The 19163-nt window shown below is 47.6% G+C and overlaps 1 long non-coding RNA gene across 1 annotated transcript; it reads left to right on the forward strand.

Moving 5' to 3' along the window:
* The first annotated feature begins 6146 nt into the window (after positions 1-6146).
* Positions 6147-19117, forward strand: LOC115650711. Its single transcript, XR_004000200.1, has 2 exons — positions 6147-6215; positions 13463-19117. It is a non-coding gene; the product is annotated as an uncharacterized LOC115650711 (long non-coding RNA).
* The last annotated feature ends 46 nt before the right edge of the window (positions 19118-19163 follow it).

The raw sequence follows: 19163 nt of genomic DNA on the forward strand, positions 1-19163 counted from the left end.
GCCCTGGATGGGGTTTGGGTGCTGGGTGCAGGCTCTGGGCTGGGACAGAGGGTTGGGGTGCAGGAGGGTTTGCAGGGCATGGGGCTGGGCTGAGGATAAGGGGTTTGGGGTGCAGCACACAGGCTGCCCTGGGGCTGGAATGGGGGGCCAGAGAGAACTCTCCCCAGCCCTCTCCCCACTGGCAGCAGCAACACTTACTCAAGTCCCCCAAGGATGCTGCTCAGGAGGTCCAGCCAGGATAAGACCCCTCCTGCTCCCGGAGTCACCTCAAAGTTGCCTGCTGGGGGGCAAGGGGGTTGCCATGCTCAGCCTGCCCCAGGCGCCACTCCCTTGTAGTCAGCCACAGTAGCGGCCAGGGAGGGACCGCAACACAGAGCTGTCCGGGGCATGTAGGGGTGGCAGGCAGGGCCAGCCCTCCGAATTTGCTGGAGCCCAGGCACCACGGGCCTATACAACTCACTGTCCCTGCAGACCACTTCATTGCTTTGATGGCTAAATGCCAAGGTATCTACACTTTAGAAAACATTAATAACTCAACGTAGATAACACCAATTGGAGAAGTAGAAGCATTAACAATGCTGCAAACATACAAGTAGAAGCTTTCTAGCAACTCAGAGAAAGCACACTTGCTAACTTTTGACATCACTAAACAGATCCACAAAGTGGTAAAAGGTCCACAGAACTTTGCAAGAGCATATAGGTAACAATACAATGTTTAGCAACACTTGAGAGTTAAGTATCAGAGGGGTAGCTGTGTTAGTCTGGATCTAAAAGCAGCAAAGAGTCCTGTGGCACCTTGTTCCAATACGTCTGTTAGTCTATAAGGTGCCACACAGGGCCGGCCTTAGGATTTATGGTGCCCTAGGCAAGATTACTAAACTGGTGCCCCTGTGCCTGATCTGCTCTTAGCAACACAAACATAAGCTTACAGTATTGGAAAACTTGCCACATTCATGTTATTAAAACCAGTTTAACTTAATTAAGCACACTGTAATGCTGATGGACTAGCACTAAAGAAGAAGCACTACAGAAAAAAATTCTGATATGACAGAATAATGCAAATAATATATTTTTTTAATTTATCAAAATTTTATTGGAAATTTATATGAAGAGGTATTGAAACAAAGATTTGTTTTTAATTAAAAGCAATCTTTCTGGCTTTTTTGGCTGCAAAATCAGTAATAATGTCATCATATGACAAAGACAATGTCATGTCTTGTTCGATTGCAAGAATAGCAAGACCAGTTAAGCATTCCTGACTCATTGTACAGCGGAAATACTTTTTAATGAGCTTTAGTTTTGAGAAACTCCGTTCTCCTGATGCTACTGCTACAGGAATTGTCAGTAGAATACGAGTGGCAATGTACACATTAGGATATATGTCAACAAGTTTGCGGGTATGAATAAACTGTACAATGTCCATCACCGATTTTGCATGTGGCAACATTGATGACAGTGTACTCAATTCTTCGTACAGTTCAAGTTCATTTAAATCAAAACTATCACCATGCTTCAGGAGGCTCTCTAGGTTCTTGCACTTTGTCATTAGTTGCTCTTGTTTTCCTATTTCGTTGAATTTAGTTATGTCATACAAAAATCCAAATTGTTCATGGTGTACTTGTAAGGTATTAAACCTTTCATCAACAGCAGATACTGCTTTATCCATCACAACATTAAAAAATTCAACCTCAAATTTCTTTTCTGGATCGTCTATGGGCTCATCTGCTCCTTCATATTCCATTTGTCGTTTTTTCCTTGAAATTCATGTCACATTCGCACATGGAAATTTTGGTTCTACACCGAGTGCCTGTGCAAGCTCTCTTGCTGTAACCTGTGCTTCTTTGAATCCATGTTCTCTGTATTTCACTAAAAAGTCTTGTGTGTTGTTTAGTAAGGTAAGTGCTGAATCAAGCTGCATCATTGGACTCTGCATTATTTTGCTTACACTTGAGATTTTAACAAGAATGTCATACCAGATTACGACATGTTAGAAACTTGAAGCTGGATATTTCAGAGGCCAATCACTGTGCTTCACTTTTAGCTTTTGGATCTCTGGCTTCTTCCGAAATAGCAACCAATGCTTCATAAACTTCCTCAGATTGATATCTCAATGTTTTTACACTTTCTACTCTGCTTTTCCAGCATGTCTCAGACAGAGGCTTAACAGCAATACCATTGACATGTGCTTTGAATATTTGCCATCGTTGAGTGGAAGCTGAAAAGAGCGCATGAATGCGTTGCAGCAAACCAAAAAAAGATATAGCTTCTACAGAAGACTTGGCCATATCACACAATATCAAATTAAGGCTGTGGCATGCACATGGAACAAAAAAGGCTCGTGGATTTTCTCTCAGCAATCTAGCTTGCAAGCCAGAAATGTATCCTTTCATATTGGCACCATTATCATAGCCTTGTCCTCGAATGTTCATTATGGACAATCCCATTTGTTTTAGTTCATCAAGGAGAGTTTGAAGAAGTCCAAAACCTGTAGTGTCTTGTACTTCTAAAAATGTGATAAACAATTCCTTAACTCCTGCCAGCCAGGATCCCGGCCGCCAACCCCCCCTCAGCCCGCTACCAGCCTGGGATTCTGCTCACCCAGGCTGGCAGGAGGCAGAGTGGGACTGGCGGCTAAGGTCCTGACAGGCAAGGGGCCAGCAGCCGGAACCCCGGAGTAGCAGTAGGCTGAGTGCTGCTGGCACCCCAGACTGGCAGCAGACTGAGCCACTCAACCCCCCACCGGCCCTGCTCAGCCCGCCACCAGCCCGCCACCAGCCCACTCAGCCCGCTGCCGGCTGAGTGAATGGAACCCCAGGCTGACAGCAGGTTGAGTGGTTCAACTGGCCTGCTCAGCCCACTGCCAGCCTGGGGTTCCTTGGGGGTTCCCAGGCCAGCAGCAGGTGCTGAGTGGGGCCGATGGCTGGTATCCCAGCTGGCAATAGGGCAGCAGCTGGAACCCCAGAGCAGTGATGGGTTGAGACGCTCAGCCTGCTGCTGCATACCATCAAAATCAGCTCACCTGCCACCTTTGACACGTGTGCCGTAGGTTGCCGACCCCTGCTTTATACACTAGTAAGGAGATGAGCATATTACAGTTGTTGGAGGGCTCTTATCAGGAGTAACAGGCTATAGGAAAGTCAGTCAACATTTTTTGTTTCTCTGATGAAAATTGGCCCACTCCCTGCCTCATACCAAACCTGTCACTAATAATTGTCAACAACTTAATTTTCTGTTTTTGGCTAAGATATTGATTTTTTTTTTAAAAAAAATATTGAAATTGGATTCACGATTTTTAGCAAGAATTTTTGGCAAACAAAGTTGTTAAATGACAATCTAAATGGCAACACAGTACTGCTTTCATGCTTGACTCACCCCCCAGCCTGCTGGTCCAACAGCTGCAGTAGAGGAGGAGATAGGTGGAAAACTGCCCGACCCCAAAATCCACCTCTTGGGGTGCAGAGTGGCAACAGCAGCAGCAAACCCTCAGGTCCAATCACACGCCAATGGGCACCACCACCAGCCTTACGGACCATGGTGAAGTTAGCACAGCATCTGATCTCAGGGACGGGGCACCCATGGAGCCACAGCAGCTCATCCTTCCCTGTGCAGCTCCCCCGGATGAGATGGATTGCTGGCAGCTGCCAGCCCGGGGGAGAGGCGCTCCCTAGCTAGGGTGGCCAGATCCAGATGTCCTGATTTTATAGGGCCAGTCCCGATATTTGGGGCTTTGTCTTATATAGGCAACAATTATCCCCACCTAGAGTGACCAGACAGAAAGTGTGAAAAATCAGTACAGGGATGGGGGGGGGGGCAGGGTAAAAGGAGCCTATATAAGAAAAAGATCCCAAAATTGGGACTGTCCCTATAAAATAGGGATATCTGATCACTGTACCCCAATCCCCTATCCTGATTTTTCACACATCTGGTTAACCCCAGCCAAGCCCTGTGTGACATTCCAATCCTGGCTGCCTACCGAGGAAGTGAGTTACTTTCACTTTCATTCCTCAGCAGGCAGCCAGCCAGCCAGCCCTCCCCCCACCTATCCCCCAGCATCTCACCCAACCCAGCTCTGACGGAAGGGAGGGAGGAGAGAGAGAGGGGTGCTCCTGGGGAGGAGGGAGAAAGGAGGGGGTGCTCTGTGGGGTGGAGGGGAGAAGAATGGATGTTATGGGGGACAACAAAGGATACTGGTTTCAGAGCCACAGAGCCTGCCTCACCTCACCTCAGCCGGGGGAAAGAGTCACACTCACAGGTGAGCTCCTTCCCCAACCCCTACCCTCTCCCCTTCCCAGAGACCCCAGCAGCCAATCCCATTCCTCAGACTGTGCTGCATTCAGCTCTCTCTAGGACCCAGCAGCCCTGCTTCTACACTGTCTGGGCTGCCTGCAGAGTGGTGCCCCCAGGCAGAGTGAGGCCCTACACGGCTGCCTATTCTGCCTATGCCTAAGGACGGCCCTGGTGCCACAGGACTCTTTGCTGCTTTTACTTAGGAGTTATATTGTCAAAACCTAAAGAAGACCTTAACGAGGATTGTTGCATGTCCACTACCCTTTGTTGGAGTGGCAAACTAATTAATAAGCTTGCACTGTCTAAGGGAGTCTTGAGCTTTTAAGACAATATATTTCTGGGATGCAAGGCTTAAGGCCAGGACCGGCGATAGGGGTTTGAGCATCCTAGGCGGACTGCAATTTCGCCGCCCCGCGCGCTGGTCCCGCAGCTCCGGTGGAGCTGCCGCAGCGGTGCCTGAGGGAGGTCCACTGGAGCCGCACGAGCAGCCAACCCTCCACAGGCACGACTGCGGCAGCTCCACCAGAGCTGCGGGACCAGCGGACCCTCTGCCGGCACCACTGCAGCAGCTCCACCAGAGCCGCCTGCAGCCCCCTCCGGCAAAACGGCACCCACCAATTATTCTGGCGCCCTAGGCAATTGCCTAGGCTGCCTAAATGGTAGCGCCGGCCCTGCTTAAGGCTGGGGTGATGTGTGGTGCCTCTCTCTGTATAATTCATGAGTAGCTTGGAGAGCCTTCATGTAATTTAGCTAGGTGTGGGTGTTCACATTCTGATGGCTGAGTGCGCACAGCCCCTGGGAGTGTGCTGTTTGTCACCAACATAGCATTGTGGGAGACAGCCCAGGCTGGAGAGTTAAATGGGCACAGCGGTCCCACAGTTCCAGTTGTACCCCGGGGGTCCTGTCACAATATCTCACAAGACCTACTTCGTACAAGATTTATCATAGTCCTCTAAAAGTGGTGAACATAAGGGTGCAGACTGTCACAGTAAAACACCCAGATTGGGGCTGCATGAGGCTTGGGGACTAATCCCCTGTATGAGCATCACAGCTCTCCCAGCTCCTACTGACTCGAACTGGTAGGTTGGGGCTCAGTCCCTCTGACTCTCAGGGCTGGGGAGAATGGGTCTGTCAGTCCAGCCCACCCCGTCTCCCCCTCACTGCCCGCAGTTTAGGCTTATCCCCTTTTCTTTGACCCGAGCACACTCCCCTTGCTTTGGGACCAGGGGCAGCCTTTGAGGGACATTGCTCATTGCACTGCCTGGGATCACAGACTGACTGCATGGCGGACTGTGCTGACATGGGGATGGACCCACAGGAACAATGGGTCACTCATCCCCCTTGCTGGGGGGGGCCTGCACACACTGCCCCTGCACTATTCCCTTGCCTTCACTTCCCTGGGGTCAAATTGCACCATCATCTAGATGTAATTGTGAGGCTGCAGTCCCCTGTACCGCCTGTGATTTCCCAGTAGGGCCAGCTGTATTTAGGCCTTTGAAACCTAAACAAGCCTTCATGAAACACAGCATCACTTCAGCTCAACAGCAGGGTGGAAGTAGAGCAAGAGTCAGGCTAGCTGTAACCCTACTAACGTGAGATTTGTAGAAGCGAGGATTGTGTGAGGCAAGTGGAAAAGAACTGTGTGAGAAGTTGTTGTGATCTTGTGTCGATAATGAGGAATGTAGACTGGCATCTAAACAGAAGTGAGAAAATTAAGATATCAAGACGGCCTATGTATAAACAAAAAACAGCTGTTGCTTATTATTGTCTGTAACAAAAAGTATAAATGCTGCTGGAATTGTTTACCTGTAGAGAGACCTGCCTAGAAGGGGGAAACCCTGTGTCCTAGTGCACTTTCTCCCTCTATGCAATTGCTTGAGAAATAAAGTATCTGACTTTGCTGCACCCAACCAAAAAGTGAGAACTAAGTTTTTCTCTGACAATTAGGGGGCTCGTCCGGGATGGCAACACCCATGGAGACACAGGCAGCTGCTACGGATCGTTCCCCTTCGAACCCCATGGTGCCACAATAGAGGTATGAGACCTTTTGAAATCTCTACTGGGGTATCGGAGGAGGACTGTCCTTGGGGCCATCTGTCCCTACTGGGCTTACGCCATCTGAACTTATTGACTGTGCAGCAAGATCAGATGCAGAGTGGTGCTGGGGAACTGTTTCGCCGCGCCTAATAAGGTTAGTTTATGCGGTGCTGGGGAACTGTTAGTTTGGCTGCCCCCAATAAGGTTAATGCATAAGGGAAAGGCATTAGGTATGCACCAGTGCTGAGGGGTTTTTACCACCTCAAGAGGGGTTGTTATCGCCTCATAAGGGAAAGTGTATTGAGTCCGGACATAAGGTACAGGTACATCGTGGTATTTAGAAACAGAGTTCTTGGGGGTGGGGGTGTACACAGTGTGAATGAGAGTTGCCGGAAGACCCCCAGAGTATTCCGCGAAGCGTAAGCTCATGACCAGAATTATTCTAACACAAGCACGGTAACTCCACCTAGAGGATCTGTAGAAGATCTGACCCATGGTGGGCTGACTTGGCCTGGCATCGTCCGGTGAGGAAGCTACTTGGGTCCAGGAGTGTGTGAACCCATCTTTCCTCCCTCTTCTTCTCTCTGTGTGCCTCTCCTGTGTGAGTGCCCTGTAGGGTGAGATCCTTAGTTTATCAGCCGCTAGTGAACTGGGCGTTTTCCCTGTGTGGGATTGGAAAATGGGTGGGGGAACAGTCCAAGGATTCTCCCTAACCCCATAAGGATACCCCAGCATATTACATGTACGTACATTATGGTCCTAAAACCTACAGGTATTTAGACAATTGGAAACTTTACACGCATGAAAATCCATCTAAACAATGCCCACTAGAAGGTACCTTCAATCTAGATAAGATCATGCATCTAAGAGGAGCTTTTAATCACCAAAAAAGCCTGACACACAGTGGGAACAATGTATTTATTGAGGAAAGGAATGGGTTACTTTGAAATTCAGCTTGGCCCATAGATAGAGAAAGTTGCTCTGCGTTCAAGGTCAAGAATCAACGCAGACCATGCTAAGTACAAAGAAAAACTGCTTTCGGTCCCAGCTGGCTGTGAAAAAATATAGACAGAGGCAAACCAAAGGAAATACAAGTTACAGGATTGAGATTACTTTTGCAAAGCTTAACTGTCCAGTGAATTCCAACAGTGTGCCTTTGCGACCCTGAAGCCGGTGCTGCTTGGAGACACTGAAGAAGCCACAGTCAGCAAGTCTGGACTGGAATCACTGAAAGAGACACTGCAGGAGATCCCAGGATATAAAAGAACAGCCCTCCCAAGAGCGAAAGCATGTTGGAAATTCTGGACAATCTGTGTACAGGATAATCTCCCATCCACCTCTCCCCCTTCTCTGAATTTTATATACAGACATGGCCAGTCTGGATGTACGTGTGTGAGTATGAAAGTGGCTTAGGGCTTGGGGCATTAATGTTTTTTTCCTGAGTGATGTGGGAGCATTCCCATCACTCTCTGTTGTTTTATTATTTTATTAACGAAGCTTTAAAATTCAGTTATATGGTGTGTTTTCTTTATCTTCCACCAACGATCCTGCAGTGTCAGTCTGATCACCTAACACGAGGGATAGATTGGTAACAAATTTGTCACAGTTTGGTGGGCAATTGAGAAAGGGGGGAGCCCTGCAGAATTCACACCATCTATTTGTTTTGCCTTTGTTATTTTATGTTTGCTTCGCTTGGTACTGTTGGTGTTATATGTTGAGGACTGCATGATTAAAGGAGTGCCCACTCTCAGCCGCAGTAAGTCTGAGAACTGGAGAGGAGTTTAGCATTCCTCTCTTCACCCCGGTTGACCAGGAAGGGTGGCAGGTGGATCTACCCACAGTCGTAGCAGGACTGGGCAATAGAGAAGTTGGAGAAAAGGGAAGAGATGTGTACTTGATAACTAGAATTGAGCAATTAAGAGCATAGATCGTGAACCAGGCAGCAACTCAAACCTATGCCCAGGGCAAGTTGCAGGCCTTGAGACAAGACTTCCAGGCAGAAAAGGAAGCCCTGGCTAAGCAAGTACCGGTCCTTCAGGGACTTGTCAAAATTTAACCATCTGTGCTCAGCATACGCCCTAACAGCAGTGTGTTTGCCACAAGAGGAAACTGAATAGTTAAATGCCAATTGGCTGAGCATTCTGTCCAGGTGGCAAGCCTCACGGGGGAGGACTCAGGTAACCTAGTGAGTAAGAATGTTTAAGAGAAGAGACCAGGAAGGGTGGGGGCTAGTTGTGAAGCTCACCCTCCTAGCTAAACTGGTAGTGGAACAAGCGCATGGGAGGGACGGTACAGGGAGAAAAGCAGGATCGTGCCCACGCAGTCAGACAACAGTTAGCGAGATTGGAAAATAGGTTGGAAATGTTGAGGGCATAGTGGAAGGAAAAGAGTAAGTGAGTATGAGCATGGGGATTTCACATCCCCAGGACAATATTTGAAATGGTGATTTGAGTTGATAAAAAGTGGCCGTTAGGAGACAAGCAAGTGATTTAAGGAAAGACTGAGGAGTTAACTGTAGTTGCTGGAGGGAACAGCAGTTGAATTTTGTAAAAATGCTAAAGAGGAAAGTTCTTGGTGTCTCTGAAATGTTTGTAAATAAATCCAGGCAAAGAAATGATTTGATTGCAATTATTTGGCTATGAACAATTTAGATGAATTAGCTAAAGAAATGTGTACAATGCTATGTAATTGAAACCTGTTAGGCTCTAAGAGGTTACAATAAGTAGTGTTTTCTTTCAGATCACTGTGTTTGAAAGCAGAAGTTAGAAGTAAAAAGCCATCAAAAATTCTGGTAAAGTTAATTGTGTTCCTTTTTAAGTAAGAATCTTTAAGCTGTGGATAGCTTTGGATCCAGAAACAAGCCAGAAAGCATCTCTATTAATGAAAATTATCTAACTGATAAGGTAGAAGCCACTGAAACCTGGACTGTCTATGAAACAAATCCAAGAAAATATGGGGTAATTCCTCTATTTTGCCTGAAATCAACAAGGGTATTTGTCTATTTTAAGCAATGACTGACTGCCCAGAAGGGGTAGACCTCTATTTTTTGTCTTTCAGATAATCAGAGAAAACTGATGCCAGCTGAACAGCATTCAATGTACCATGCGTTAACTGGTACAATAGGAATTATGTTCTGTGTTCTATATCCTGTCTTCTGGTGTTTGTCTCATGGCCAGAATTGTTGTGTTTAATATTTTCATCGGATAGTCTAGTTTAAAATCAAACAGAAGAGTTAAATCAAAATGCAGATACTTGTTTTATTCAACTTGAAATACAATATGTTTGGATAAATCAGGAAAATGTGATCTACTAAAGTATAATACCTTTGCTTAAATAAGAAAAAAAAACTTCATTGGCCAGATCTTTTAATAACCTTATTTTATTGGAAAAATTGTTGTTAAATTTGCATACCAACAGTCTTTGGAAGCAAGGACATGAAAAGTTAACTTACTCCCCATATTGCACATGGGATCCTTCTGGCTACCTCAGATTTCTAGCCAGAGGGCTGGGGAGGGTGGGAAGCTATTGAACACCAGAAGTTGTACTTAGTGGACTCCTCAAAGTGGGTATCCTTGTCCTGGCTTGTCGCTCCAAAGCTCTGTAATAAAGTTATTTTAGTGGAAGGGTATATGTGGCATACATTGAATAATCAGACTAATGTACTGTATAATGGCAATGTATATGTGTTCATTGTTGGGATAAAGTGTATGAGTGAAGAGTGGAAGTTTTCTTTGTAAGTTAAAAGAAGCCGAGAAGGGAAAAGAACAGACCAAATTAACTGGAAAAAAAAATAGCTAGCAAGCTCAGTCCAAAAGTAAGATGCTGGCCCCATTCAAGGAAACTGCTTACAGCTTTAAGGCTTGGCTGATAGCCAAGAAAAGCGGGGGCTTGAATGTGCCTAAGCAGCTATGAGATCTGCAAAACACTGCCAGGCATTAATGAAACGTGTTAGGTTTCTTTTCTCACAGGTAAAGAAGCTCTATCCAAAGATCCCAGCAGCCCTGCCACTCCTTGGAACCAGAAGACTGGATCTATGTAAAGGTCCATCAGTGAAAGACTGCTCTGGTTCCACACTGGAAGGGCCCTTTCCAAGTCCTGTTAACCAACAACACTGTCGTGAAGTGCCAAGGACTGACTGCCTAGACCCACGCTTCTCACTGCAAAAAGATCCCTCCAACTTGGGAGGATTCTCCTATTAATGACTGGCCTATTTCTCCTTCTAGCTCTGCTGTGCCTTCTGGACAGCAGGGAAAAAGGACAAGGTGAAGTGCTACTAACCTCTTTCTTGTCCACTGACAGACCTACTGTACCTTTTGGATTTTTCTAGAAGAAGCAAAACCATTACAGGGTGATGTGCTGGTAACCTCTCCCCTGTAGGATGCTGAACCACGATTGCTTCAGAAAAGAAGAAGGAATGCTCACTTCACTGAAATTGCCAAAGTCCAGGAATTCCTGACTACAAAAGACACTAAGAACTGATCCTGGTGAAGAAACAAAGAATTATAGACTAGCAGGAAGAAATTTGTGGGACCCATGCTTGGGAATGTGGTATTGATTAGACGTTGGGGTTTATTCTACAGGCTGCGCCCTGTGTTTTGGATAAATCCTTCAGCATGTATTGCCCTCCCTAATTGGATTTTAAATGACAAGTACCAAAGGCACCTTGTTACCACTGCCCCTGCCATCTCCTCCATTACACTGTTACCACTGTAATACATCCAAATACAGACAATGCCATATATTTGATAAAACCAGTGGCCAAGGCCCTCACACTTTAGTGATTTATTAAAGATTGCTTGGAAAAAGAGATTATTTTTTTAAAGTTCAGGATATCCCATATAAACAAACAATTGAGTGGAACAAGAATGGATCAGTGGAAATAGAAATCTATGATATCACTACAAATGAACCCCAAGAATCTGTAATTGAAATTGATGGGTTCCATAGTGAAGTAGATGTTATGGCTGTTCCTGGAGTTTGCAATGTGTTAGACAAAAGAGGCCTTTATTGTTATTTGGTCACCCAATAAGTGAATAATTAAACGAATACTCAAAGAGTTTGTTCTGCCACCAGAAATTTTACCTACATTGAAATTATTCCAGTAATTAATAATGTAACCTGTACCTTATTGCAAAACATCCTCCCTCCCCACATGCTATTAATGTTAATGCCCCTTGAAAGTACCTGAAAAAGTTAAATAACAGATGTGGTACAGTACTACACCAAAAAGAGATATATTAGGATATTGATGGACTGTGATTAATACAACACTAGGGACTGTTAAGGTTACATTGCCCTTATCCAGTTTTCAGATCACCTCTACATACCCAAATTGCTCACAGGGAGCTGCCATTAGATTAGCACAACAGAGGTCCTGTGTTATTTCCTCTAGAAGAAGGACTTGACCGGATCCCTGTGGGATGTGGACAATAGTGCAGAAGCCATTTGGAATATTTTTAAGAGCCAAGAACATGATGAGAAATTGGGGCAACTAGAAAAGGCCACTAGCCTTATTTCTGGAGCCCCGCTAACCCAAGTACAGGCTGGAGTTGGTGAGTTGCATGTTATTTCTGCCCTTAGTTCAATGACCCAGAAATTGCTAGCAGAGATGGTATTGAATATCACTGAGGCTGGGAAGGCATTGCAGTGGGATCTAGGATGTTCAGAAATTCAAGATTTCCTGAATGACCAGATGATGGCCATTCAGAATGATCTAGAGCACCAGGCATGGCCCACTGCCCTTACAGATACTTCAGGAGTACCATCTGATCTGTGGCCATGGAGACATACTTGGAGTTTTTCAGGATGGAGTTGTATATACTCACAGTGCTCCTCCCAAGCATATGGGCCAGTAGGAGGGGTGTGGGCTCCCACATACCGAATTCTGCCAGGTCGATAGGAAGGATGCATATGGGATTGGGTGATTCACCAAGATATCTGGGAGATTAGACCACCTGGTATGCCTAACTGATTTATAGTCAGTGCCCCTAGAATAACATCTGAATTTTGTATGGGGTTAGGGAGTCAATGGATATTTTGGCCATTAGAACCCCCAGGGCTTCAGTGTATACATAAACTGAAGCCAGGGGAAGTTGTCACTGTTTATGATTAACGTTTGCTGGGAGGGTAGGGGACAAGGAACTACCCTGACAGGACACTTAATTTTTCAAGCTAATGATAGCTGTGTGTATGTTAAAACCACCACATTGCAAGATATACATTTTAATCTCACTACTGCTGCAGGCAATCATATTGTTTACTGGCCTGCAGATAAAATTTTGCAAGTAGCCCTTAGGTTCCAGATGCCTTTTAAATGGACTAGAGTAGTGCTTGATTGATTTCAAGATTTGCTCTCATTGTTACCAGAGGTTTAAAGAATCTCTGAAGTACAAGGGCAAATTCACATGCTTCAAAATATATATCAAGTTGAAAAGAATGCCTTTCATACAGCTTGTAAAGAGTCTGCTTTATGTACTAAGTATGATGTATTGTGCTTTGTGACTAAAATTGTACAATAACCCCATCATACTATTGCCATGGGAATGTTATTGCTTGTATTGTTGTTATTTAGTTTAGGATTATGTTATTGTTGTTGTAAAGGATGTGATAATAATACCTTTCATGTCCAGGCTAATCATGCATTGTCATTACATCCAATTAAAACCCCTAAGGTTGAAACATCTGATGTAGAATCTGAAATCCATGGCTTAATGCAAATGGTTTAAAAATGTTAGTTGTACTAGAAGTACAAAAGGTGGGGGGTTGTGGTAGTAGAGCAAGAGTCAGGCTAACCCTAATAATGTGAGATTTGTAGAAGCGAGGATTGTGTGAGGCGAGTGGGAAAGAACTGTGTGAGAAGTTGTTGCAACCTTGTGTCGATAATGAGGAATGTAGACTGGCATCTAAATAAAAGTGAGAAAAATAAGATATCAAGATGGCCTATGTATAAACAAAATGCAGCTGTTGCTTATTATTGTCTGTAACAAAAGGTATAAATGCTTGCTGGAATTATTTACCTGTAGAGGGACCAGCCTAGGACAGGGAAACCCTGTGTCCTAGCGCACTCTCTCCCTCTATGCAATTGCTTGAGAATAAAGTATCTGATTTTGCTGCACCCAACCAAAAAGCGAGAACTAAGCTTTTCTTCGACAGCAGGAACCCTGCATGACAAGAGAGGATTAAAGCAACACAGGTCTTCTCCTTATCCAGATGAAGGACTTGTCTATGGAATGAGTGAATCAAAAACAGCTAGACAGTCTTTGATGAACTCCATGCATGAACACTCATGTGCTGGAATAACAGAACATGTTCTTGCTTAGTTTATCCCACATGGGGAGTTGATCAAGAATAGATATTGCACTTTAAATTCCCACTTTACCTTAATCCAAGTCAGCTTTCAAGTGGAGACGAGCTCTGAGCTGCTTAACTTAGTCTGAGACCCCAATTTTAGAGTTGGAGGGGGCAGTCTGTTTCCCTATAATCCCTGTCTCTCTCTCTTCTCCTGCCAGCTGAGGCAGATCTTTTACCCCTCTCCAAGTTCCTTTGTCTGTCCCAGGCATCCCGAACCCAGTCAATCCAGGAAGGGTGTGGATAGACTTCCCAGCAGTTGTTCTTTGCATTGTCTTTTAACCATTGGTAAATGGGGTGAGGGGCTCTCTCCAGCTCAGTATTTACCTGTTGGGATGGGGCATAGAGCAGATTGCAACTGTCAACATACTTGGGCTGCGTTACGGCCAGTGCTGAAGGAGTCTCAAAAGATGTGATCGTTCATATAACAGCAGCTACTGCCATGTTACTGCAGGTCCTTTGGCAGCCTCTTTGGAGGCCCCAGGACATCAAGCTTGCTACGTACCTGCAGATCTATAGAACCACAGCAGTGAAACGTGGGTGCTGAGGAAGACTGAAGAGCAGCTTAAGGATTTTTTAATTTTCATTGTCTCCATCAGCTGCTCCATAGCAGCAGGTCAAGATCAGCAATGAGATTCATAGCTGAACCCAAGCAACTGCCTCCATCAGCACAGGTTTCTCTTTCCTGGTGCAGACACATTCTTAGGATGGAGAATGAGCGAATTACGAAGTGTGTTTACCCAGGAGTGCTGCTACCTTGCCAGTGATCACCATAAACCCAAGATCTTAAGGACTGAGTTAGAGATTGATCTGGGTGGCATATGATCTGCGAGGAGGCCACGTCCCTGGGGATTTGCTGGGGTGATGATGTGGAGGCTCTATGAGGTGTTTGCTTCTCTTGGAATGAACCACCTTTGTAATCACAGCAAGTAACACACAACTGAACGAGAAGAGGATCGTATAATATTCATAAAATACAGACATCTTCCCAGGGAGGCCACAGCACCAAAGAAATCTCCCCTCCTATTTCTGTCCTACAATTGCTTTGCAAGTCATGCTACATCCCTAGCAATTTGGTGGCAGAGAATTTCATGGAGGATGATCAGAAATCAGTTCACCCTGTGGCACTCTCCTCGGCCCCCTCTGGCACCCTTCCTCCCTCCTTTCCATGATCTTTAATCTGACCCTCCCCCACTCCTGCCTTCCCTGCCAGGTGCCTGTAACTGGATCTCAGCTTGGCAAGGGCTCCAGAGATCCAGCCACATGATACTGTGGGGCTGCTGGCAAGAACAGCTGGTGTCCTCAGGAATGCACTGAGTAGGACAGTTCTAAGCAAAGCTGATCCTGCTCCCTGTGGGGGGGGGTGTCTGCTCCTCCCTCTTCTCTTTAACCCTTCCCCTGGCGTAGGTGGGGCAAGTTTCCCAGGGAAGCTGGGGCACCTGCCCTCCTTTTAGCAGATTAGCAATCTGTCCAGAGGATATGCTGTAAATCAGCCTGTAAAAGAGAAGATCTAGGACCTGTGTTGGGGAGGGTCAAGCGAGATGGCCCATTCTGGCCTCAGAGTCTGTGGTTCCCCCTACTCATTCCCTTCCTTCATGGGCCACAGGGAGATCAGAATTAGGAGTATGCTCATACCACACACAGGCTCTGTGTTATGACACTAACTGGCCCAGCCTCATTCTTCAGGGCTATACTTAAGAGACGTTTTCAGCAGATGCCACCATTACACACTCTTCAGTATGCTAGCAAGTTTTGACTCTTGGGAAAATATACTGGGTGGTTGGCTGTTTTGGGTTCTGCAATGTTCTGGTAGGCAATGATCCTGGGGGGTGAGGGAGCTGGCTGAGCAGTGGGAAAATTTGCTGTCTGCCTTGGGCTTTCACTGGAGTCAATTTCTGAAGGCAGTTTATCCTTGTGAATCAGGCACTGGGGTTGGGCTGAGCCACATGGAAGCACAGATTGCCCTGTGTGCTGTTTGACCACCTCTGTTTTAGGACTTGTGTATGTAAATAAAGTGAGTTACCTTAGACTCTATCCATACTCCACATCACTGATTTCTCTTCTGTTGGGAAGATGATCTGCAAGGTCTCAGAGGTCAGCTGTCCCCAACAAAAGGGCTATGCTGGTGCCAGGACTAGGTCACTGATGTCAGAAGGGGTAGAGATATCATACAAAAACACTGTAGTCCTTTAGAGGATTTGTGGCTGGGACAGAGCAGGATATGTTAGGGTTGGAACTAGCATGAGCACTGACTGGTAGGGGAGAGCATCCAGTGCTGAGCCCCCACCCTGCTCCCTGCAGCACAGTACGTGTGCACCTGCCAACACACACACTGGGGAATTGGGGTCAGCACAGACTGCTGGGGACAGCACCCCATACTGAGCCACCAGCATGCTTCCTGCAGCACAGTATCCCCCCAGCGCCATGCTGCTTTAGCAGCAGAAGGGGAAAAAATGGGAGAAGATCCATCACCCATAGTCAGATCTCAGTCTCCCCTGCCTCTCAACATGCAGGGTTAGGGAGGCTCTGTGTCCTGCAGCTCCAAAGCCTTGGTCCTGTCATTAGGAGTGTCACTGGCAGGCTCAGCAGCAGCCCCATGAAACCTGCTCTGCGCTGGGCTGGACACTGCAGGATGCTGCTGAAGCAAGGACATGAGACCATGCTAGCTCTGGATGCACAGCCGCCTCTCCCTATGGGCTGCCTCCATCCAGTGCTAGAGGCAACACCCTGCTTTCCCCTTTGGGCCACTGCTCTGCACGGGAGGGGGGGTACCCTCAAGGAGTTGGGCATTCCTCAAAACTGGGCATGGGGTAGCTCACTATTCCTGTCGCCATCCTGCTGGCATGTGAGGGGTGGTCTTAAAGTAGTAGGCTCCCCCACATCTTTCCCCAGCTGCTGGTGGGGCTTGGGGCTGCCCCTCCAAATGACATGGTCTAGGTAGCCTGCCCTTAACACTTGCCATGGCTGGAGGCAGGCGCAGGGGGGGTCCAGGCTGGGTGGGGGGAGCCCAGGGCAGCAATGATGCAGGGAGGGATTAGGTGTTTGGGATTCCTGCCCCCCTCCCATACCCACACCTCCACTTCCATCCTGCTTGCGAGGGGTCCTGAGTTGAACTGATGGTGTTGCAGGCCCCATGCCCAGGGGGATGCCCCTGGGAAGTGAACGAAATCCTAGGGAAACCTAGCAATGCCTAGGTATGGAGGTGAAGCTGACATGGAATTCTGGAATTCTGCCAACAACTGGTGAAGGCCAATGAGATGTGGGTGGTGCTGCTTGCTGGCCTGAGCTGGCCTCCTGGCGGGGGGCAAACAGAAGTGTGAGGATTGGGTGCCACACAGGCACTGGGGAGATGGGCACTAGAGCTGACAGCAGCTCCTCATGCAGGGATCTGTGCCAGGGCCTCTGCTTGGCAGGGTCTTGAGCGAGGAGCCCAGTTCTCCACTGCAGAGCTTTGCACTGTCCTCTGGCCCAGCCCCCATCAGAGCCAGGATATTGGTCTGGATGGATCAAAGGGTCTGATCTGGGGTTGGAGGGGAGGGCAGATATACAGGGCTGGCTGGGCCCAGGGGTCTGATCTGCAGCAGTAATTCCTGCACTCCAAACTAGTCAGAACCCCAGCATTTTAGGCAGCTGAGTCTGAATCCCAGAGCCCTGGCTCAGGCCCTTCTAAGTAATAGCTGGGGAGGGGGCTGATGCTCCCTTAACCCCACATGCTCTTTGTGCCTGAAGTGCCAGGGTCCTGGCCTCCGACAAGAAGCACTAGGCAAATCTGGGGGCAGGGAAGGAGCCTGGTGCGGGATCCTAAGGCACAAGGTGACTTGACCATTGTTCAGAATGGAGCTGGGGCCAACTGGGGCACCCCAGGCTGCCCTCCTTTCTGGAGTGGGCCCCAAGAAGTTTGCTGAGCTGGGAGGGGAGGCCCAGGAGGTGGACGGGCACTGTGGGCTCTGTCCAACCACAGCAGCTGCTGGAAAAGACAGGGTCACAGAGAAGACAGGAAAGTGACCCCTTGGCAGAGCGGGCCTGGAGAAGGCTGGCCACTACCATCATCTTCTCTGCTGTGGCACCTCCAGTTGAGACCCAGCAGGGGAAGGATGGAGGGAGCTGGGGCCCAGGTAGCCTCAGGGGAATGGTGCTGTAGCTCCCATGGTGCAGGAGGAGTTGCTTGGATGGACCCTGCAGACAGGAGAGGCACAGGGAGGTAGCTGGTGGTGCCTCCTCATTTCTCTGCAGGCCACTGGCTCCCTCCACATCCCGTTCTTCCTTGGCTGCTGGATCTTCTTCCAACCCTGCTGCAGCTCAGGGTGCCAATAATGCCTCAAGGACCCGCATATTTGTACATGGCATTTTATTGGGGAGGGACTACTTTGTCCTTCTGCTGCCGGTTACAAAGGCGGCAGAAGGACACATAGGTGGGGAGTGTCACAAGGAACTCCAGCCCATGCTGACAGGGGGACGGGCTTGCTAATGCCCCCGTCCTTGGGTACCTTTGCATGGTATGCCATGGTTACAAGCACTATGGTGATGTCACTTCCCAGCTCCCACCCACCTCCCTCTGCCCTGGTTCAGGCTCTCTGCCCCTTTAAGACATCATAATTTCCAGATTCTCCTCCCCTCACCAATGATGTCATCATTCCCAATGATCTCACAATCTCTTGCTGTGACAGCAATAACAGCAGTCAGGGAGGAAGCAGCAGGAATCCATGGGCTCTTAAAGAGGAAGAGAACCTGACCAAGCTTCCTTTAGACCTGAGTCTTGCTTCCTTCTGCTTTTCCTAGTTTGTTATTGTAGGGTCACGGGAGCTGCACAGGCTGGTTTGTTATCACAGAAGTCTCTCTGGGTGCCATGCACTGGTTTGTTATTGGAGAGTCACTCAGGGACACTAGGGCTATGCATGCTGGTATGTTAATATTGTAGGGTCTCTCATGGCGCTGCACGCTGGTTTGCTTCTATAGGATAATTTAAGGATGCTAGGAGATGTGCTTTCTGGTTTGATATTATTGTAGGGACACTCAGTGATGCCAGGGCAGTGCATGCTGGTTTGTTGTTACTGAAGGGTCACTCAGGCTGCTATGCACTCGGGGATACTAAGACTATATGCACTGGTTTGTTATTGTAGGGTCTCTCAGGGCACTGGTTTGCTTATCACAGGGTCACTTAGGATACTAAGGGCAATGCACACTGATTGGTTATTACAGGGTCACTCAGAGGCACTGGGGCTCCACATGCTGGTCTATTATTGTAGGATCACTCAGAGGCATGGGGGCTCAATGCTCAGGTCTGTTATTGTAGGGGCACTGGGACTCCACATGCTGGTTTGTTATTGTAGGGGCACTGGGGCTCCACATGCTGGTTTGTTATTGTAGGGGCACTGGGGCTCCACATGCTGGTTTGTTATCTTAGAGGCACTGGGGCTCCACACACTGGTTTGTTATTGTAGGGTCACTCAGAGACACTGGGGCTCCACACACTGGTTTGTTATTGTAGGGGC

Source organism: Gopherus evgoodei, chromosome 4 (assembly GCF_007399415.2).
Source record: "Gopherus evgoodei ecotype Sinaloan lineage chromosome 4, rGopEvg1_v1.p, whole genome shotgun sequence".
Taxonomy (NCBI): Eukaryota; Metazoa; Chordata; order Testudines; family Testudinidae; genus Gopherus; species Gopherus evgoodei.